The sequence below is a fragment of the Oncorhynchus nerka genome, linkage group LG24 (genome assembly GCF_034236695.1).
Source record: "Oncorhynchus nerka isolate Pitt River linkage group LG24, Oner_Uvic_2.0, whole genome shotgun sequence".
In the NCBI taxonomy this organism is placed as follows: domain Eukaryota; kingdom Metazoa; phylum Chordata; class Actinopteri; order Salmoniformes; family Salmonidae; genus Oncorhynchus; species Oncorhynchus nerka.
Genome location: NC_088419.1, coordinates 45,704,046 through 45,728,227, shown reverse-complemented (window position 1 = coordinate 45,728,227; position 24,182 = coordinate 45,704,046). Strand labels below are relative to the sequence as shown.

Below are 24,182 nucleotides of genomic sequence, written 5' to 3'. Positions count from 1 at the left end.
CTCTAAAGGAACATTTAAAAGTGTCTCATACAATAAGAGGATTTTCTGTACCTATGTTATGTCTGAAAAATGTATTTATAAATTTCTCTGTCCTAGTTAAAAACAAGTTATCATCCTATAGGCTTTGATAAAAATAAATATTTAAAACATGGTTCTACAGCTGCACCATCAAGACCATCCTGACCGGCTGCATCACTGGTATGGCAAATGCTCGGCATCTGACCGTAAAGGCATCACTGGGGCCAAGCTTTCTGACATCCAGGACCTATATACTAGGCGGTGTCAGAGGAAGGCCCAAAAAATTGTCAAAGACTCCAGTCACTCAAGTGCTTTTACTCGTTGTAACTATGCATAGTCACTTTGCAAATTACCTTGACTATCCTGTACCCCCGCACATTGACTCGGTACCGGTACCCATTGTTGTTATGCAAATGTATGTGCTACTTTTTGATTGATAAAAAAATATATACTTTAGTTTATTTAGTAAATATTTTATCAACTTTTTTAAAGACTTTTGCTGCCAACGAGAATGGCATAAGAAAGTAGCCAAGATGACTAGCTTGATTGAGCCTCCACCATGTATATCTCACTAGGTCAGGATATTTAAGCCTCCATGTATCCACTAGTTCCAATATATCTATGACATTCATGATTTCCTCTTAGAACTCCCCCTCTATACTGCCCCCGTTGGAGAAAGTGCGTACCCATAGTAAACTGAAAATATTTTTTCCCAAAATTGCTAATATATGCATATGAAAATTATTATTGAATAGAAAACACTCTAAAGTTTCTAAAACCGTTTAAATTATGTCTGTATGTAAAGCAGAACTCTCAGGGCAGCCTTTCTCCCAAACTCTCTCTTGTCATGAGAAAAGTTGGGTCAACTTTGACGTCATCGCCCCCACCCTTCCCAGGCAGCTACCGCTCCAGGAACAGTCTCTATCTGTTCAGCGCGATGCCTGCTTTCAAATGGCACATTCATTGTGAGAATCCCACGAGCTCTGCACGTTTGGCGGGCGAAATTGCTCGTGTCCCTCTGAAAATCATGCACTCTATTGCGCGCGGCCGATTTGGACTACGTCTTTTTCCAAGATCCAGCATTTGAAGCCGGTTTGTCTGTTAGCGCTGTCCTTTGTTTTACATGCTAAAAACATCATAAAGCTCGATTTTGCACATCGTTTGACCAGTTTAATCGACATATAATATGTAAATTGGAAGTTTTGATGCGCAAGAGTGCTGGACCAGAAGTAATTTTTGATGCATTTCAGCCGAAGCTGTTAGCATATGCTAATACAGGCACACACAACGTGAAACCAAACAATTTATTGGGTAAGTATGACTCCTTCTACGTCTTCTGATGGAAGAACATCAAAGGTAAGGGAATATTTATGTGGTTATTTTGGGTTTCTGTGGACTCCAAACGTAGAGGAGACATACTGCTAATATCTGAGCGCCGACTCATAGTATAGCCCAGTGAACGATGTCTGTAACGTTAAAAATAAATGTAATACAGCGGTTGCATTAAGAAGAAGTGTATCTTTGTAAATATATGTAGAACATGTATATTTAGTCATGTTTATTGCTTGTTATCTGACGTTATCTGTCGGAGCTATCATCATTTCTCCGGACATTTGAGTAGCATGTTTTTTTTTTAAATGTCGTCAAACGAGATTTATGGATATAAATGGCATATTATTGAAAAAAAATTAAATGTACTGTGTAACATGTAATATTACTGTCATCTGATGAAGATTTTCAAAAGGTTAGTGAATTATTTATTTTTTAATCCTACTTTTAAATTTGATTTTTTCTGGGACAAAATGGCCGCTGCTTGCCTTTTGTTTCGGTGGTGATCTAATATAAATATGTGCTATGTTTTCGCCGTAAAACATTTTAGAAATCTGACTTGCTGGGTAGATTAACAAGATGTTTATCTTTCATTTGAGCTATTGGACTTGTTAATGTGTGGAGGTTAAATATTTTTAGGAATATTTTTTCGCATTGTGCGTTATGGTAATGAGCTTGAGCCGTAGTCACGATCCCGGATCCGGGATGGGGAGCTCTAGAGGATGAGGGTGATAGTTTGTAAGTGTGATTTCCTTTACATTGAGGTATTAATTAAAACAGTATTATAATCTCCCACCATAATAATAGTCTTGTATTGCTTGCAGGGTTGATAATTTATTATATATATATTTTCAAAGAAGCGTGGATCATCACTATTTGGACCGTATAGGTTAATGAGCCATATCTGTATATGGTCCATAAAATCATCCATCTTCCTTGCGAATCTGTTTGGTCAATTTGCGCATTCAGATCAAAATTACTGTTAATTAATATCATCACCTCTTTTGAGTTTCTTTGCCCATGGGAGAAGTATATTTCACAACCACCCCCAGTCCTTTTTCCACACAACTTCGTCTAAAATGGTTGATTGAGTTTCCTGTAAACAATAGATATTATATTCCTTCTCTTTGAGCCAGATAAATATTGTTCCTCTTTTCTTATTATCTGCTAAGCCATTACAATTATAACTGGCTGTACTTATTTCACCATTTACCATAAAGTTTCAAATCTATTTATCATAATATATGTTTGTAAATGTACCATTAAAAAGTAGCATAGTGATTGAGTGTCCATATAGCTGTACCATGATATTTGCATTGCTACTAAGTAACCCTCCAATTGTTCTCCACTATCCCACCTGCTAAAGCCCCTCCCCATCCCCAGCTGGGTTGTCATCCCAGTGACCGGCAGACCTCTCCCCCGCGTCCCCCGGATACCTAGGCCTCCCGAGAGGCCAGGATCAAGCCTTTGAAAAGAGCACACATTGCCACCCACTGAACAGAAGTAGATCAACTGCTAAAAGTATTTACAATGCTCTCCCCTCAAATTGCTATATATATAGTGGGGAGAACAAGTATTTGATACACTGCCGATTTTTGCAGGTTTTCCAACTTACAAAGCATGTAGAGGTCTGTAATTTTTATCATAGGTACACTTCAACTGTGAGAGACGGAATCTAAAATCAAAAATCCAGAAAATCACATTGTATGATTTTTAAGTAATTCATTTGCATTTTTTATTTGCATTTTATTGCATGACATAAGTATTTGATAGATCAGAAAAGCAGAACTTAATATTTGGTACAGAAACGTTTGTTTGCAATTACAGAGATCATACGTTTCCTGTAGTTCTTGACCAGGTTTGCACACACTGCAGCAGGGATTTTGGCCCACTCCTCCATACAGACCTTCTCCAGTTCCTTCAGGTCTCGGGGCTGTCGCTGGGCAATACCGACTTTCAGCTCCCTCCAAAAATGTTCTATTGGGTTGAGGTCTGGAGACTGGGTCTGGAGACCCAGACTAGGCCACTCCAGGACCTTGAGTTGCTTCTTACGGAGCCACTCCTTAGTTACCCTGGCTGTGTGTTTCGGGTCGTTGTCATGTTGGAAGACCCAGCCACGACCAATCTTCAATGCTCTTACTGAGGGAAGGAGGTTGTTGGCCAATATCTCGCGATACATGGCCCCATCCATCCTCCCCTCAATATGGTGCAGTCGTTCTGTCCCCTTTACAGAAAATCATCCCCAAAGAATGATGTTTCCACCTCCATGCTTCACGGTTGGGATGGTGTTCTTGGGGTTGTACTCATCCTTCTTCTTTGTCCAAACACACTCTATTTTTTGTCTCATCAGACCACATGACCTTCTCCCATTCCTCCTCTGGATCATCCAGATGGTCATTGGCAAACTTCAGACGGGCCTGGACATGCGCTGACTTGAGCAGGGGGACCTTGCGTGCGCTGCAGGATTTTAATTCATGACGGCGTAGTGTGTTATTAATGGTTTTCTTTGAGACTGTGGTCCCAGCTCTCTTCAGGTCATTGACCAGGTCCTGCCGTGTAGTTCTGGGCTGATCCCTCACCTTCCTCATGATCATTGATGCCCCACGAGGTGAGATCTTGCATGGAGCCCCAGACCGAGGGTGATTGACTGTCATCTTGAACTTCTTCCATTTTCTAATAATTGCGCCGACAGTTGTTGCTTTCTCACCAAGCTGATTGCCTATAGTCCTGTAGCCCATCCCAGCCTTGTGCAGGTCTACAATTTTAACCCTGATATCCTTACACAGCTCTCTGGTCTTGGCCATTGTGGAGAGGTTGGAGTCTGTTTGATTGAGTGTGTGGACAGGTGTCTTTCATACAGGTAACGAGTTCAAACAGGTGCAGTTAATACAGGTAATGAGTGGAGAACAGGAGGGATTCTTTAAGAAAAACTAACAGGTCTGTGAGAGCTGGAATTCTTACTGCAATAAAAATCTAAATTAATTACATAAAAATCATACAATGTGATTTTCTGGATTTTCTGGATTTTTTCTTAGATTCGGTCTCTCACAGTTGAAGTGTATCTATGATAAAAATTACAGACCACTACATGCTTTGTAAGTAGGAAAACCTGCAAATTGGCAGTGTATCAAATACTTGTTCTCCCCACTGTACATAGCTATTTTAAAAAATAAGTATGTATTAAAAATACAATGCTTTTAGTTTTGGAAATATTTCGGACTAATTTATTCCTTGCCACCCATTCTGAAACACACTGCAGCTCTTTGATAAGTGTTGCAATGATTTCACTCTCTGTAGTAGCTGATGCGTATAGTGTTGAGTCATTCGCATGCATAGACACACTGGCTTTACTCAAGGCCAGTGGCATGTTATTAGTAACGATTGAAAAAAGAAAGGAGCACAGCAGCAGCTACTCTTCCTGGGGTCCAGCAACATTAACTTCTCATGGTATAGGGCCAGGGAAAAGGCAGCGCGGCAAATTCAAATAAAATGATATAAAATCAAACTTTCATTAAATCACACATGTAAGATACTAAATTAAAGCTACACTCGTTGTGAATCCAGCCAACATGTTAGATTTTCGGCTTTTCGGCGGAAGCATAAGAAGCTATTATCTGATGACAGCACAACAGTAAACAAAGAGGGTAGCATATTTCAACCCTGCAGGCACTACACAAAACGCAGAAATAAAATATAAAACATGCCTTACCTTTGATGAGCTTCTTTTGTTGGCGCTCCAATATGTCCCATAAACATCACAATTGGTCCTTTTGTTTCGATTAATTCCATCCATATATTTCCAAAATGTCCATTTATTTGGCGCATTTGATCCAGAAAAAAACAGCTTCCAAATTGCACCACGTCACTACAAAATATTTCAAAAGTTGCCTGTAAACTTTGCCAAAACATTTCAGACTACTTTTGTAATACAACTTTAGGTAGTTTTAAAGGTTAATAATTGATCAAATTGAAGACGGGTCTATCTGTGTTCAATACAGGAAGACAACAGACCAAGCTACTTTTCAAGTCTTGCGCAACTCTCAACAGTGTTACGCAGTTCCTAGATGGCCTTACTTCTTCATTACACAAAGGAATAATCTCAACCAAATTCCAAAGACTGGTGTCATCCAGTGGAAGCGGTAGGAACTGAAAACAAGTTCTTAAGAAATATCGTTTTCCAATGAGAACTCACTGAACAGACAGAGACCTAAAAAAAAAAAAATCTGAACGGTTAGTCCTCGGGGTTTTGCCTGCTACATAGATTCTGTTATACTCAAAGACATGATTCAAACAGTTTTAGAAACTTCAGAGTGTTTTCTATCAAAATCTACTAATAATATGCATATCTTATATTCTTGGCATGAGTAGCAGGAAGTTGAAATTGGGCACGCTATTTATCCAAAAGTGAAAATCCTGCCCCCTATGAATTAAGAAGTTAAGGCAATTCATACAAATTTAAAACATTTACAAAACATTCACAGATTTCACAACTCACTGTGTACCCTCAGGCCCCTACTCCACCATTACCACATCTCTACATTACTATATCCATGTGCACCTATAGTGCTTATGTTATTGTGTTATTGTGTGTGTGTGTGTGTGTGTGTATGTATGTGTGTGTGTGTGTGTGTGTGTGTGTCTGTGTGTGTCTGTGTGTGTCAATGTTTGTGTTGCTTCACAGTCCCCGCTGTTCCATAAGGTGTTTTTTTAATCTGTTTTTTTTCAATCAAATTTTACTGCTTGCGTCAGTTACTTGATGTAGAATAGAGGCCCATGTAGTCATGGCTCTATGTAGTACCGTGTGCCTCCCATAGTCTGTTCTGGACATGGGGACTGTGAAGAGGCCTCTTGTGGCATGTCTTGTGGGGTATGCATGGGTGTCTGAGCTGTGTCTGAACTGTAGCTCTTTGTTGAGTGTTGAAAAAGCAAGGGGCCTAAACAGAATTCCTGATTCTAACTGGATTATATTTGATAGGCTTCAATTAACCCTTTCATGCGTGAGTTCTAAATATCTCTAATGGTCTCCCCAGTGTGAGTTTTTATATGCACATGATGTTAGAACGTTCTCTCCATTCCAGAATGTGATTGTTACGCAACAGTACATTTAATCCGCACTGCCGTCAAAACAAGGCACGCCTGTTATTTATTTATAGGCTGTTTTCAACTTTACTATGTCTTTGACATTTCTTTGACATTTTTGACTCGGACAAAATTCCCCAAACACTTCCCAATTGTTTATACAGTTCAAGTCTGCAGACATTTACTCATCTCCCGTCTTGCACATACGTGTTCACATTTTTCGTTTGTTGCCTGTATCGTAGTCAGTTGTTTTCATTACCAATAATAACTTTGGAAATGTGTGCATTTCTATCAAAGTATGTTTGATTACATTATAATAGTTTCTGCATGTCGTGTTATGTTGTTTCTACTACAGCATCATATTTTTGTGTATATTCCTTATGACTGAGGTATCGTTACTTATTTCATTACCTTTATAGTGTTATACTCAATGCTTAGATAGCTAGCTACATTATTCTATTAGCTCTGGAAAACACTGCTAATTGCATCAGAGAAGTATTAGCATGTGCTATATTTTGAAGCTACCCTGGTCTTATTACTCCCAAGTGGCACAACTGTCTAAGACACAGCGTCTCAGTGCGAGAGGCGTCACTACAGACACCCAGGTTCAAAGTAAGTGACTTATTACATTAGTTTCTGTATGTGATTTGCATGTGAACTGTATGTCCAATTACAAAAAAATCCCTTGTTCAGTAATAATCTATGACTCAGCGTGGGAGTGAGAGGTTAAGTGATTGACTGCCTGCATGCACCATTTGTATCAATAAATCACTATCAGAAAATGTTTTGTGTGGTAATTATTGATATATTTACTGTTTTATTCACATGTCTTTCAAGTACCGGTGATAAATCATGCATTCCGATTCTTGCATAGATGGTAATGGGCACATATTATGTGTGTAAAATACTTTTTGAAGGTTGTACTGATTATGATGTGTGGAGCCATGTTTGTTGACATACAATGCATTCTGGGTATCTGTCGGACCAAAGATGCTAAAACAAAATGAGGTGAGTAAGGGTTCACTCATTTTTTGAGGACTTCAGGAAGTGAATGGTGGGATATGAATGATGGTAGACGACACACACCTTCAACATGTATACTATGAACAGACCAAACTCATCTTGTCTTCTCTTATTATCTTTGGTTTCTGTGAGGAAAAAAAGTATGGCGGCGCGCTGAAACTAATCATTTTTGGATTACTTTCGATTTCTAGAAAATGTTTTAGACAATTATTTCAATCAACGGTGAGCTCACCTGTGATGTGATTAATTATAAATAGTAATTGCTATTAGCTCATTCATGTTGTAGTTTATGTCAGCCGAGAGTTATAAAATATGACCGCTTGTGTTGCGTCAATCTTTCCTCAGCTAGCGCTAGGACAAATGTAGCCTACATTTTTCTGGTTTGGATGATTGTGTTATACTATAGATACTTCTGTGAATATCTGAACATTGCATCCAAAAATAAACTGCTTACAATCTGGACATACCTTTGTAAGGACTGTGTTTCTGTAAATAGTTTCTGAAAAAAAGTGTGGCCAGCTCAAATGCTGATTGTTGCGTCATTCGAAACTGGCCGTTTTAAAAAAGTATTCTAAATAAGCGTTCTAATCACACGGGTGTGATCGTACGCTTCAGGGTACACTGTAGAACGATCACACCTGTGTGATGGTACCTGTGAAAGGGTTAAAGAGCACACTCTGTGTTCTGTTAGACAAGTAACTCTTTATCCACATATAGCAGGGGGTGTAAAGCCATAACACATATGTTTTTCCAGCAGCAGACTATGATCGATAATGTCAATAGTTTTTTCAACACAATCATTTTTTTCATTACTTTCTCTCAGCCAATCATCAGTTATTTTTTCCAGAAGTTTACTAAGGGTTGGTAACAAGCTGATTGCTCTGCTATTTGAGCCAGTAAAGGGGGCTTTACTCTTCTTGGGTAGTGGAAACACTTTAGCTTCCCTCCAGGCCTGAGGGCACACACTTTCTAGCTGGCTATTATCCTCAGTAATTTTCCATCCAAGCTGTCAGACCCTCGTGGCTTGTCATTGTTGATAGACAACAATAATTTTTTCGCCCCTTCCACACTGACTTTACAGAATTCAAAAGTACAATTAGTTTATTTAATAATTTGGTCCGATACACTTGGATGTGTAGTGTCAGCATTTGTTGCTGGCATGTCATCCCTACGTTTGCTCATCTTGCCTATGAAAAAGTAATTGAAGTAGTTTGCAATATCAGTGGGCTTTTGTGATGAATGAGCCAGCCGATTCAATATATTAATTAACGTGTACTAATACCTAAAGTTGCATTACAAAAGTATTTCGAAGTGTTTTGTGAAAGTTTATCGTCGACTTTTGGCATTTTAAAAAATGACGTTACGTTATGAAATGCTAATTTTTTCCTCCAATTCCAAGGTATTCCTAGCTCGATATCTAGGCTATATATGGACCGATTTAATCGAAAAAAGACCCTAAATGATGTTTATGGGACATCTAGGAGTGCCAAGAATGAAGCTCGTCAAAGGTAAGGAATGTTTTATATTTTATTTCAGCCTTTTCGTTTGCGAGCGCTAACGAAAAATCTGTCGTTTTTGTGACGTTGCAGTATGTGAGGCTGCATGGTACAGATAATAGCGTCTCATGCTTTCCCCGAAAAGCATTTTACAAATCTGACTTGGTGGATAGATTCACAACGAGTGTAGCTTTAATTTGGTATATTGGATGTCAATTTTTATGAAATTTTTATTTTTATCATAAACTATGCGTGGTGCACTTGAAATTTCAGAAAATTCGATTCCCACTGGGGAAGCGCTTCCATAACGGAGCCGAGTTGACTTTTTTTCCCAACATTTTTATTTAAGGTGCCCCAAAGCTTTTTACGAGCATTCTTTATATCATTTATCTTTGTTTCATAGTGTAGTTTATTTTTATTTTTATTTAGTTTAGTCACAAGATTTTTAAATTTGCAGTGCGTTTGCCAATCAGTTGGGCTGCCAGACTTAACCTGTTGCTTCTACTCGGGACGCTTGCGTCCCAACTAGAGCTCTGGAAATGCAAATGCGCTACGCTAAATGCTAATAGTATTAGTTAAAACTCAAAAGTTCATTAAAATACACATGCAGGGTATCGAATTAAAGCTACACTCGTTGTGAATCCAGGCAACAAGTCAGATTTTTAAAATGCTTTTCGGCGAAAGCATGAGAAGCTATTATCTGATAGCATGCAACACCCCAAAAGACCCACAGGGGACGTAAACAAAATAATTAGCATTTCGGCGTTACACAAACCGCACAATAAAATAGAAAACATTCATTACCTTTCACCATCTTCTTTGTTGGCACTCCTAGATGTCCCATAAACACTATTTGGGTCTTTATTTCGATTAAATCGGTCCATATAAAGCCTAGATATCGTTATATGTAGACTGTGTGATAAACGAAAAACATTGTTTCAAAACGTAACGTCATTTTTTAAAATTCAAAAAGTCGACGATAAACTTTCACAAAACACTTCGAAATACGTTTGTAATGCAACTTTAGGTATTAGTAAACGTTAATAAGCGATAAAATTCATCAGGAGGCGATGTAAAGATCATTAGCTGTCCGTCTGGAAAAATGTCCGGCTAGAAACTCAACGAAAATATCCGGTCCTAGACCGGATTAGATACGGTGTCCTGTATGTGTTTGACCAAGAAAAAACTTGAAGGGAAATGACAAGACTCTAGACACCCTGTGGAAGCTGTAGGTACTGCAACCTCAGTCAATTAATTGTGGTTCACGTTTATCAATGGGTTCAAGTAGCGCATGGATATATTTTCCCCATTTTCAGTGATCAGTTTTTCCTGTGCTTTTCGATGTAAATGCCGTTCTGGTAAAGCCACAGCAGTGATTTAACCAGTTTTTTAAACGTCTGAGTGTTTTCTATCCATACAGACTAAGCAAATGCATATACTATATTCCTGGCATGAGTAGCAGGGCGCTGAAATGTTGCGCGATTTTTAACAGAATGTTCAAAAAAGTAGAGGGTCGACTGAAGAGGTTAATTGCCATACTTTTTGTCTCATCCCTCTCAACCATAATTTTTTTTAAATTCCTCATCAATCGAAGGGAACTTAACCGTTTTTACAGTCATTTTCTTAATGGCTTATTAGTAACTGGAATAAGTAGTTTCTTAAATGCATCAAGTGCAGAATCTGGTTGCTCCTCATTACACACCCCAGACCAGTAAATATTATTTATATCATCAACATATGAATCACAACTGTTCTGTTAGACAGCTAACTCCTTATCCACAATATATCAGGGGTTGTAAAAGCCATCAGCAGGCTATGATCGAAAATGTCAAAATGTTGCACTGAAGTCTATTAAAACAGCTCCCGCTGTCACGACTTCCGCCGAAGTTGGCTCTCCTGCCTGTTCGGGCAGTGCTCGGCGGTCGTCGTCACCGTCCTACTAGCCACTACCGATCCCTCCATCGTTTGTCTGTTGGTTTTGTCTTATTAGTTTCACCTGTGTGTATTTTAGTTTAATTAACATTTTTACATGTAGTAGGTTGTCCCGCCCTTGTTTTGTGCGGGATTGTTTTTGTATTCATGTCATTTGGTGTAGTACTTGTGTTTTATTCTCCGGTCTATTTTGATCCTGTGTTGGATTATTCACCCTGTCTGTTGGGTTGACCGTGTATTTTGTGCGCCGGAGAATAAACTGTCGAATCACTGAAACCTGCTCTCTGCGCCTGATTCCACTCACCTTGATAAAACGTGACACCCGCAATCTTTTCATCATCAATTTCTCTCAGCCAATCATCAGTCGTTTGTGTAAGTGCTTGTTGAACGTCCTTCCCTATAAGCATGCTAAAAATATGTTGTACATTTTCTTACATTAAAGGAGCATTGTATCTGGTCAAACACAATTTTTTCCAAAAGTTTACTAAGGGTTGGTAACAGGCTGATTGGTCAGCTATTTGAGCCAGTAAAGGGGGCTTTACTATTCTTGGGTAGCGGAAATACTTTAGCTTCCCTCCAGGCCTGAGGGCACACACTTTCTAGCTGGCTTGGATTGAAGATATGGCAAATGGTATCCAAGTTGTCAGACCCCGGTGGCTTGTCATTGTTGATAGACAACAATCGTTTTTTCACTGCTTCGACACTTACTTTACGGAATTCAAAATTACAATGCTTGTCTTTCACAATTTGATCAGTTATACTTGGATATGTAGTGTCAGCATTTGTTGCTGGCATGTCATGCCTAAGTTTGCAAATCTTACCACTGAAAAAAATCTTTAAAGTAGTTGGCAATATCAGTGGGTTTTGTGATGAATGAGCCATCTGATTCAATTAATGATGGAGCTGAATTTGCCTTCTTGCCCAAAATTGTATTTAAGGTGCTCCAAGGCTTTTTACTATCATTGTGTATGCCAATTATCTTTGTTTCATAATGGAAACAAATCTTATTTTTATTCAGTTTAGTCACATGATTTCTCAATTTGCAGTACATTTGCCAATCGGTTGTGCAGCCAGACTTACAGTGCCTTGCAAAAGTATTCATCCCCCTTGGTGTATTTCCTATTTTGTTGCAGTACAACATGTAATATGTATTCACTCCCTTTGCAATTGAAGCCCCTAAATAAGATCTGGTGCAACCAATAACCTTCAGAAGTCACATAATTAGTTAAATAAGGTACACCTGTGTGCAATCTAAGTGTCACATGATCTCAGTATATATACACCTGTTCTGAAAGGCCCCAGAGTCTGCAACACAACTAAGCAAGAGACACCACCAAGCAAGCGGCACCATGAAGACCAAGGAGCTCTCCAAACAGGTCAGGGACAAAGTTATGGAGACGTACAGATCATGGTTGAGTTATAAAAAATATCCAAAACTTTGAACATCCCATGGAGCACCATTATATCCATTATTAAAAAATTAAGAATATGGCATCACAACAAACCTGCAATGAGAGGGCCACCCACCAAAACTCACGGACCAGGCAAGGAGGGCATTAATCAGAGAGGCAACAAAGAAACCAAAGACAATCCCGAAGAAGCTGCTCAACTCCACAGCAGAGATTGGAGTATCTGTCCATGGGACCACTTTAAGCCATATACTCCACAGAGCTGGGTTTTATGGAAGAGTGGCCAGAAAAAAGCCATTGCTTAAAGAACAAAATAAGCAAACATGTTTGGTGTTCGCCAAAAGGCATGTGGGAGACTCCACAAACATATGGAAGAAGGTACTCCAGTCAGATGAGACTAAAAATGAGCTTTTTGGCCATCAAGGGAAACACTATGTCTGACGCAAATACAACACCTCCCATCACCCCGAGAACACCATGCACATAGTGGTGGCAGCATCATGCTGTGGAGATATTTTTCATCAGCAGGGACTGGGAAACTGGTCAGTATTGAAGGAATGATGGATTGCGCTTAAATACAGGGAAATTCTTGAGGGAAACGTGTTTCAGTCTTCCAGAGATTTGAGACTGGGATGGAGGTTCACCTTCCAGCAGGACAATGACCCATACTGCTGAAACAACACTTGAGTGGCTTAAGGGGAAACATTTAAATGTCTTGGAATTGCCAAGTCAAAGCCCAGACCTAAATCCATTTGGGAAACTGTGGTATGACTTAAATTGCTGTATACCAGCGGAACCCATCCAACTTAAAGGAGCTGGAGCAGTTTTTCCTTGAAGAATGGGAAAAATTACAGTGGCTAGATGTGCCAAGCTTATAGAGACATACCCCAAGAGACTTGCAGCTGTAATTGCTGCAAAAGGTGGCTCTACAAAGTATTGACTTTGGGGGGGGTGAAGTTATGCCACTCAAGTTCTGTTTTTTTGTCTTGTTTCCTTTTTGTTTTACAAAAAAATATTTTGCACCTCCAAAGTGGTAGGCATGTTGTGTAAATCAAATAATACAAACCCCACAAAAATCTATTTTAATTCCAGGTTGTAAAGGCAACAAAATAAGAAAAATGCCAAGGGGGGTGAATACTTTCGTAAGCCACTGTATTTAACATTCCTTTTGCCTCATCCATAAAATGGTTCATTTCCTTATGAATCTATGGGTATTTAACAGTTTTTACAGTCATTTTCTTAGTGGGTGCATGCTTATTAGTAACTGGTATAAGCAATTTCATAAATGTGTCTGGTTGCTCCTCGTTACAAACCACAGACCAACAAATATTCTTTACATCAACAACATAGGAATCACTTCAAAACGTCTTGTATGACCTCTTATACACTATATTTGGCCCAGCCTTTGGAACTTTGGTTTTCCTAGATATGGCTACTATATTGTGATCACTACATCCGATGGATTTGGATACTGCTTTAAACCCATTTTCTGCAGCATTAGTAAAGACATGATCGATACATGTTGATGATTTCATTCCTGTGCTATTTGTAACTACCCTGGAAGGTTGACTGATAACCTGATCCAGGTTGCATGCACTAGTTACAGTTTGAAGCATTCTTTTGAGTGGGCAGCCTGATGAAAGCCAGTCAATCTTCATATCAACCAGAAAATATACCTCTCTGTCTCAACACAGCATTATAATGCTGTGAAAGGATCCAGGAACCTAAATTATTTGGGTGGATCCCATCCTCCTTATAAAACGAGCGTTGTTTCCAGAAGGTATCAAAATTGTCAAGAAATGTTAGAGCTGCAATAGTCTCGTAGCCAGTAATAAAGGGCTAAAAGTCTACTGAAACATTCAATGCCACAATTTAGGGAGGGCAGAAGACCAGATATTATGGGGCGTTTGTTCAAGCAGTGACCCAATCAGTTCTTTAAAATCTATCTTCAGATGTTCTGAGCTGCCATTCATAATGTCATTGAATCCCACATGAACTAAGATAAACTCAAATTCCTAATGCTGGTTTAAAATGTTTAAAATGAGAGCAGCTTATTGATATCCTGTACTCTTGCTCCCGGATAGCACAACGTTTTTGCTCCAGACATTTCTCACCAATGAACTGCCCAATACAACGGCCGGAGAAGGGAATGGAGAAATCCGCCCATTCCTACCCCTCACACAATTCATTGAACCTTTCACGGGCGCACGATAAGCAAGATAGCGTACGCCCGCTGCTCCCAGCGATAGGTCCAGACCTCCCACAGCAGGCAGTGCCCCGTCAGATCCAGAGAGAGGGAAAAGAAGCAGCTGATGGAGTCAGCACCACTGTCACAGACACAGCCACAGATCAGGCACCAGTGCAGCGAAGCTATTCCTGATGTCAATCTGCTCCAAACCTCTCGAAGTCACTCCCGTCCACTTAACAGCATGCCGCTGCCTTCAGTTTCCACGAGCACTGATTGTTCCAATCTTCTTGCTGTTCTCTACTTCACTACAGTATGGAGAAGAGGAAGCAGATGGAGATGACTTCCTTGGCAGGCAAGTTCCAGGTAGCACAGGCCATTCGGATAGGGACAGATGACAAGGCAAGGAAACATCCATCAGGCCTGAGCGGCATCCAGCCATAAGAGTTGAGTTTGAGCAGAAATAAGATTTGCTTGCTAAGCATAAGCACTTCATTCCTGTAATCCTCCTCTAGCAAATAATTGCGGCATTTGTAACTCCGGACTGTCAATATTGTACCGGACAAGAGCGTAATAAACAGCTTCTACAGCGCTGGAAATGTTTGTTAGCTATTCCAGGCAAAGCAGGCTCTGGGATGCTGGCCTTCTAGGCAGAGTTGCAAAGAAACATACATATCTCAGACTGGCCAATAAAAATAAAAGATTAAGATGGGCAAAATAACACAGACAATTGGAGAGAGGAACTCTGCCTAGAAGGCCAGCATCCCTGAGACGCCTCTTCACTGTTGACGTTGAGAATGAAGTGAACTTTGTTCAATAAATTAGCATCCTAACATCATCTTGTCTGCACTCAGACTTTAGGAAACAGATCTTACTCTGGTCTGCCTCTGGTCTGCTTCCTTTGAGTTGAGAGGGTTGGGGATCCTCTTCCACATTGCTTTCTTAGTTTCAGCTTTTTCAAAAAGCCAAAATTGTTGTTTTGAGACTAGCTTTTGACTTCAGCAGAAATTGACGAGCAATCCTGTCTCCAAGTGTAGATGGCCATATCTGAATCTTTCATGAGCAGGACAACATCTTTGTAAATCTGTGGAGAAAGAAAATATGATATAAAATTCTAGTGAAAAAAAAGTACATTTTTATTTCATTATTTTATCCTCATTACACTGCCCCGATGTGGATAACTGCATAGAAAACAACTTCTGAAAGTAAAATTTGCTTTGAATACTGACAACACAGTAAATCAATGGCATAGGTCATTTCAGCAGACAAGAACAACGAACCAAAACTGACTGTCTTGCATTATTATCATGCAGCAGGCGGTGACAATACAGTTTTTACCATAACATTAACTCATAATTAAGAACCCTTAGAGCAACTATATCCCTCCAAATTGTTTAAAATGTGCAATGGTGGTTATCTTAAGTTAAAGGTAAAAATGTTTTTTTTTAAGTTAAAGAAAATGCAGAAAGAACAAGTGGCAAGAACATTCCAATAGATGGCTTCATAATTATACATAGCTGTACATAAACAAGGTGCTTAATTATAATGAAATTCAAGTACTTTATACAGTGGTACTTTATACAGTGGTGTAAAGTACTAAAATACAAATACTTTAATGTACTAAATAAGTAGTTATTTTGGCGTACCTGTATTTTACTATTTCTTTTTTTGACAACTTTTACTTTAACTCCACTACATATGTAGCGTACTTTTTACTCCCATACATTTTCCCTCACACCACAAAGTACTTGTTACATTTAGAATGCTCAGGCAGGACAGAATTTTGGTCTAATTCACACCACATATCAATGTAATGCGTTGTCATCCCCGCTGCCTCTGACTCACTAAACACAAATACTGCATTCATACGTGTTGGAGTGTGCTGGTATTCTGTCACAATTGAGTACTTCTTCCACCACTGTACTTAAAGGAAAAATTATAATAAGGTTGGTAGCATCATGTAAAATTGTTGTGGAAATCTGTTGCAGCTCAGGTTATCTGCAAAATCCAAAATGCAATGATCTCTCTATAGGCTGGCTGACTAAATAGCTAGTAAGACATAAACCAAACGTAGCTACAAGCAATAGTTCCTCTGTGGAGATGGGAGAACCTTCCAGAAGGACAACCATCTCTGCATCACTCCACCAACCGCGTGACGCAGCTTGACAACATGAACACAATTGGACTACAGTCTGCTGGGTTTGGCATTGTACTTTCTTTCATTCACTGTATTTCTATCTCCTTTCAATAATATCTCTGGCAACAGCACCATGCAGTGCACCTTGGACTAAAGAGGCAGACAAATAAGAGAAATGTGCTAGACCCTCTGTTAAATTACACATTTCTAAAGGTAGGAATTTGTAGAAAAAAAATATCAAGGGTTCATTCAAGAGAAGACATCCTCCCGAGTTATGACATCAGCCAGAATTGAATTCTGACATGTATGAAAGACATTTTTGCGATCTAAAAGTCGTATTCCTATTAACTTCCAGTGTAGTGATAGCGACTTTATCACAGTGCTATGTCATACCAGATGGATTTCGGCCTGCCTGAACACCAATAACTCAGCTACACATGAAAACATCTAAATGACACTAGGAATCGATAGAACTTCACTCGGAGATGCACAAAAACAATATAACATTCAAATGGGTGAACCTTTCCTTTAAGTACATTTAAAAACAGTATTATTTTACAGGGTGACTTCTACTTTAGTCATTTTATATTAATTAAGGTATCTTTACTTTTTCTGAAGTATGACAATTGAGTACTTTTTCCACCAGTGTGTGTGTGTGTGTGTGTGTGTGTGTGTGTGTGTACACTGAACAAAACTTTTAACGCAACATACAACAATTTCAAAGATTTTACTGAGTTGCAGTTCATATAAGGAAATCAGTCAATTGAAATAAATTCATTAGGCCCTATTCTATGGATTTCACATGACTGGGAATACAGATATCCAACTGTTGGTCACAGATACCTTTAAAAGAAAGTAGGGGTGTGACCACTATTTGCCTCATGGTGCGCGACACATCTTCGCATAGAGTTATTCAGGCTGTTGATTGTGGTCTGTGGAATGTGGTCCCATTCCTTTTCAATAGCTGTGAGAAGTTGCTGGATATTGATGGGAAGTGTAACATGCTGTCGTACACGTCAATCCAGAGCATTCCAAACATGCTCAATGGCTGACATCACGTTGGAGGCAGGTTATGGTAGAGAAATTAACATTCAATGAAATGTTGTGCACTGAACATTTGCTATCTAACTGAGAGTCTCCTCATTGAAAACATCCAAAGTTCTTCAAAGGTAAATGATTTTATTTGAATGCTTTTCTTGTTTTTGTGAAAATGTTGCCCGCTGAATGCTAACGCTAAATGCTACGCTAGCTATCAATACTGTTACACAAATGCTTGTTTTGCTATGGTTGAAAAGCATATTTTGAAAATCTGAGATGACAGTGTTGTAAACAAAAGGCTAAGCTTGAGAGCTAATATATTTATTTCATTTCATTTGCGATTTTCATGAATAGTTAACGTTGTGTTATGCTAATGAGCTTGCGGGATAATTACACTCCTGGATACAGGTTTTTTTCGTAGCTAAACGTGATGAACAAAACGGAGCGATTTGTCCTAAACAAATAATCTTTTTGGAAAAACTGAACATTTGCTATCTAACTGGGAGTCTCCTCATTGAAAACATCTGAAGTTCTTCAAAGGTAAATGATTTTATTTGAATACTTTTCTTGTTTTTGTTGTTTTTGTGAAAATGTTGCATGCTGAATGCTACGCTAAATGCTACGCTAGCTATCAATAATCTTACACAAATGCTTGTTTTGCTATGGTTGAAAAGCATATTTTGAAAATCTGAGATGACAGTGTTGTTAACCTCTTCAGTCGACCCTCTACTTTTTTGAACATTCTGTTAAAAATCGCGCAACATTTCAGCGCCCTGCTACTCATGCCAGGAATATAGTATATGCATTTGCTTAGTCTGTGTGGATAGAAAACACTCAGACGTTTAAAAAACTGGTTAAATCACTGCTGTGGCTTTACCAGAACGGCATTTACATCGAAAAGCACAGGAAAAACTGATCACTGAAAATATATCCATGCGCTACTTGATCCCATTGATAAAGGTGAACCACAATTAATTGACTGAGGTTGCAGTACCTACAGCTTCCACACGGTGTCTAGAGTCTTGTCATTTCCCTTCAAGTTTTTTCTTGGTCAAACACATACAGGACACCGTATCTCCTCCGGTCTAGGACCGGATATTTTCGTTGAGTTTCTAGCCGGACATTTTTCCAGACGGACAGCTAATGATCTTTACATCGCCTCCTGATGAATTTTATCGCTTATTAACGTTTACTAATACCTAAAGTTGCATTACAAACGTATTTCGAAGTGTTTTGTGAAAGTTTATCGTCGACTTTTTGAATTTTAAAAAATGACGTTACGTTTTGAAACAATGTTTTTTTTGTTTATCACACAGTCTACATATAACGATATCTAGGCTTTATATGGACCGATTTAATCGAAATAAAGACCCAAATAGTGTTTATGGGACATCTAGGAGTGCCAACAAAGAAGATGGTGAAAGGTAATGAATGTTTTCTATTTTATTGTGCGGTTTGTGTAACGCCGAAATGCTAATTATTTTGTTTACGTCCCCTGTGGGTCTTTTGGGGTGTTGCATGCTATCAGATAATAGCTTCTCATGCTTTCGCCGAAAAGCATTTTAAAAATATGACTTGTTGCCTGGATTCACAACGAGTGTAGCTTTAATTCGATACCCTGCATGTGTATTTTAATGAACTTTTGAGTTTTAACTAATACTATTAGCATTTAGCGTAGCGCATTTGCATTTCCAGAGCTCTAGTTGGGACGCAAGCGTCCCGAGTAGAAGCAACAGGTTAACAAAAGGCTAAGCTTGAGAGCTAGCATATTTATTTCATTTAATTTGCGATTTTCATGAATAGTTAACGTTGCGTTATGGTAATGAGCTTGAGGCTGTAGTCACGATCCCGGATCCGGGATGTCTAGAATCAAGAGGTTATCCTGTTAAGCCTACCCCCTACTTTTTTGAACATTCTGTTAAAAATCTCGCAACATTTCAGCGTCCTGCTACTCATGCCAGGAATATAGTATATGCATATGATTAGTATGTGTGGATAGAAAACACTCTGACGTTTCTAAAACTGGTTAAATGACGGCTGTGACTATAACATAACGTGTGTTTCATCGAAAGGCGGAAGAAAAACTGATCACTGAAAACTGGAAAATATATCAATGCGCCACTTGCATGTATTGTCTATTGGAAAGAAAATTAGATGGGGCTGAGATTGCAAGTCCTACAGCTTCCACAGGATGTCGCCCGTCTTGTCAATTGCCTGCGCTTTGTTTCTTGGTCAAACTAGTAAGAGAGATCCCATTCCTTCCGGTCTCCGACAGGATGTTTTGGATGAGAAATTTCCGGACATGATTTCAAGACGTGGAGCTATTGAATACACATCGCCCCGTGATCAATTTGATAGATTATTAACGTTTACTAAAACCTAAAGTTGGATTACAAAAGTATTTCGAAGTGTTTTGTGAAAGTTTATCGTCAACTTTTTTAATAAAAAAAAATGACGTTGCGTTTTAAAACGCTGTTTTTTCCTTGATCACACACTTTCCATAGATCGATATTTAGGGTATATATGGACCGATTTAATCGAAAAAAAGACCCAATAGTGATGTTTATGGGACATCTAGGAGTGCCAACAAAGAAGATCATCAACGGTAATGAATGTTTTATATTTTATTTCTGCGTTTTGTGTAGCGCCGGCTATGCTAATTATTTTGTTTACGTCCCCTTCAGGTATTTCGGGGTGTTGCATGCTATCAGATAATAGCTTCTCATGCTTTCGCCGAAAAGCATTTAAAAAATCTGACTTGTTGGCTGGATTCACAACGAGTGTAGCTTTAATTCAGTACCCTGCATGTGTGTTTTAATGAACGTTTGAGTTTTAACGAGTGCTATTAGCATTTAGCGTAGCGCATTTGCATTTCCAGATGGCTAGACGCCTGCATGTCAGGTGCGCTTAAGAAGTTAACAAAGGGGCACCCCAGGGGTGTGTCTATACTCCCTGTTCATCCACGATTGCGTGGTTTTACACAACACCAACTGTGTGGCTTTGCTCGACCAACAATGACAATTCAGCCTATAGGGAGGAGGTAAGTGAACTGGCGTTGTGGTGTCATGACAACAACCTCTCCCTCAACATAAGCAAAACAAAGGAGTTGATTGTTGACTTCAGGAAGCAGAGGAGGGAACATGCACCGATCCACAGAAATGGGACTACAGTAGAGAGAGTCACGAGTTTTAAGTTCCTTGGCGTCCACGTCACTGAGGACTTGACCAACAACACCACCACTCTTGTTAAGAGGGCGCAACAGTGTCTCTACTTCCTAAAGCAGCTGAAGAAATTCTCAAAATACTACCGCTGCACCATTGAGAGCGTCCTGACCGGTTGCATCATGGCCTGTTCCTTGGATTTCTTTGTTCATGACCGCAAGGCCCTCCAGCGGGTGGTGAAAACATCCCAGTGCATCCCACCCACCCATCTAGGACATTTACTCGAAACAGTGCCTTATGAAGGCACGCAGCATCATCAAGGACTCCACACACCCCAGCCACAAGCTGCTCTCTCCTTTACCATCAAGCAGACTGTATCAGAGCATGAGGTCTGATACCAACAGGTATATCTACAAGCCATCAGACTGCTGAAATCTTTAACTGGACTGTCCACCTGTATTTTTTATTCACCTTTATTTAACCAGGTAGGCTAGTGGAGAACAAGTTCTCATTTACAACTGCGACCTGGCCAAGACAAAGCAAAGCTGTGCGACACAAACAATAACATAAAGTTACACATGCAATAAACAAATGTACAGTCAACTATATTTATGCTAAAATGTTTATTCTATTCCACTGAGCCATTTACTTTATGCTCGTATTCTTATCATTTCTTGTTTCTTATGGTGGTTGCATTGTCGAGAAGGAACTTCCAAGTAAGCATTTCGTTGGACGATGTATACTATTCCTATCCCTTGAAACTTGAAATTGGCTACTCAACAAGCACAGGTAATCCATCTGCGTCACCATTGACCCCCTTGAACCAAGCCAGCACTATGATAGTCTCATCCACTGTGGCTCGCTAAAGGAGGACACTCAGCAAAGAGATGCTCTACATCAGTTGGGGCAACTGCAGAAAACCCTTCAAAGCTGTTCCAGCATCTACCTGACCCCACCCTGACAAAAGTGGAGACAAAAGATAGTAACGCAAAGCGACATAAAGTAAAAGACCCCAAACTGAGAAAATTGGAAGGGGAAGATGATCACACATGGATCACTTGACTGATGTACTAATGCAACACATAATTGTGTGTTGAATGGTTGTCCTTATTGTATTGCAAGGCCATGAGATCTTATGTAGCTTTATTTTGCATATCAAAATTAAAAACAATGACGTCCTACCCCAGCCAAACCCTCCCCTAACCCGATCATGATACAGCCTGGGATCGAACCAGGGTCTGTAGAGACATCTCTAGCACTGAGATGCAGTGCCTTAGACTGCTGCTCCACTCAGAAGCCCTTGAAACAATTAGTGACTTGATTATAATGTTCCTGACATTTGCCTTGACCTCAAAACATGATGGCCCTATGTGCTTTGGAAAGAATGTTGATGAAACCATAGAAATATACTTGTTACGTGTTGTAACGTGTTGGTCCCATGTTTCATGAGCTGAAATAAAAGATCCCAGAAATCTTCCAAACGGACAAAGGCTTATTTCTCTAAAATGTTTGTTTAGGTCCCTGTTCTCCCCTGCAAAGATAATCCATCCACCTGACAGGTGTGGCATATCAAGAAGCTGATCAAACAGCATGATCATTACACAGGTGCACCTTGTGCTGGGGACAATAAAAGGCCACTCTAAAATGTGCAGTTTTGACACAAAACACAATGCCACAGCGTACAATTTGCATACCGACTGCAGGAATGTTCACCAGGGCTGTTGCCAGAGAATTGAATGTTAATTTCTCAACCATATGCCGCCTCCAACGCCGTTTTAGAGAATTCGGCAGTACGTCCTCACATCCACAGACCATGTGTAACCAAGCCAGCCCAGGACCTCTACATCCAACTTTTTCATCTGTGGTATCATCTGAGACCTGCCACCCAGACAGCTGATGAAACTGAGGGATTGCACAACTGAAGAATTTCTGCACAAACTGTCAGAAACCGTCTCAAGGAAGCTCATCTGCGTGATCGTCGTCTTCACCAGGATCTTGACCTGACTGCAGTTCGACGTCTTAACTGAGGAGTAGTTCTGTCTGTAATACAGCCCTTTTGTGGGGAAAACATATTGTGATTGGCTGGGCCTGACTCCCCAGTGGATGGATCTGGCTCCCAAGTGGGTGGGCCTATGCCTTCCCAGCCCCACCCAGGGCTGTGCCCCTGCCCAGTCATGTGAAATCCATAGATTTGAGCCTAATTGATTTATTTCAATTGACTGATTTTCTTATATGAACTGTAACTACGTAAAATCATTGAAATTGTTACATGTTGCATTTATATATTTGTTAGAACGGGCTTGGAACCACAGAAATAGGATGAATTAGTATGGACATCCCTATTTAAGTCAATGGTGGCGTAATGAGTGAACTGGCAGCTAGTAGGCTGGCGACGACGACTGCCGAGCACTGCCCGTACAGGGAGAGGAGCCACCTTCGGTGGAAGTCGGGACAGTAACCCCCCCCCCCACCCCCACCCTGAGACTGGCTTATACCCCAACACGCACTGAAAGGGCGAAAGGTTAGTTGAGGAGTGGCGGAGTGAGTTCTGGGCCATCTCTGCTCATGGTACGTACCTCACCCACTCCCCTGGCCGGTCCTGGCAATAAGACTGCAGAAACCTACTCACATCCTGGTTTACTCTCTCCACCTTCCCATTACTCTTGGGGGAAAACCAGAGGTCAGGCTGACCGAGACCCCCAGATGCTCCATGAACGCCCTCACACCCGGGATGTGAACTGGGGACCCTGATCAGAAACTATGTCATCAGGCACCCCGTAGTGCCGGAAGATGTGAGTAAACAGGGCCTCCGCAGTCTGTAGGGCCGTAGGGAGACTGGGCAAAGGGAGGAGACGACAGGACTTAGAAAACCTATCCACAACGACCAGGATCGTGGTGTTACCCTGGAACGGAGGATGATCAGTCAGGATGTCTACAGACAGGTGTAACCAAGGCCGCTGTGGAACGGGGAGGGGTTGTAACTTCCCTCTAGGCAGGTGTATAGGAGCCTTGCACTGAGCGCACACTGAACAGGAGGAGAAATAAACCCTCAGGTCCTTAGCTAAAGTGGGCCACCAGTACTTCCCCCTAAGGCTTTGCACCGTCCTATCAATACACGGATGACCAGAGGAGGGTAATGTGTGCGCCCACCGATTCAACCTATTACGGACACCAAGCGGGACGTACTTCCGCTACTAGGTAGCCTAGTGGTTAGAGCGTTGGACTAGTAACCGGAAGGTTGCATGTTCAAACCCCCGAGCTGACAAGGTACAAATCTGTCATTCTGCCCTTGAACAGGCAGTTAACCCACTGTTCCTAGGCTGTCATTGAAAATAAGAATTTGTTCTTAACTGACTTGCCTAGTTAAATAAAGGT

General features: G+C 40.2%; 1 pseudogene; it reads left to right on the top strand.

The window, feature by feature from the left end:
- Window positions 1–12,226: 12,226 nt before the first annotated feature.
- The window catches only part of LOC135564240 (lactation elevated protein 1 homolog B-like), a 62,922-nt pseudogene continuing 50,966 nt past the window's right edge, over window positions 12,227–24,182 (top strand).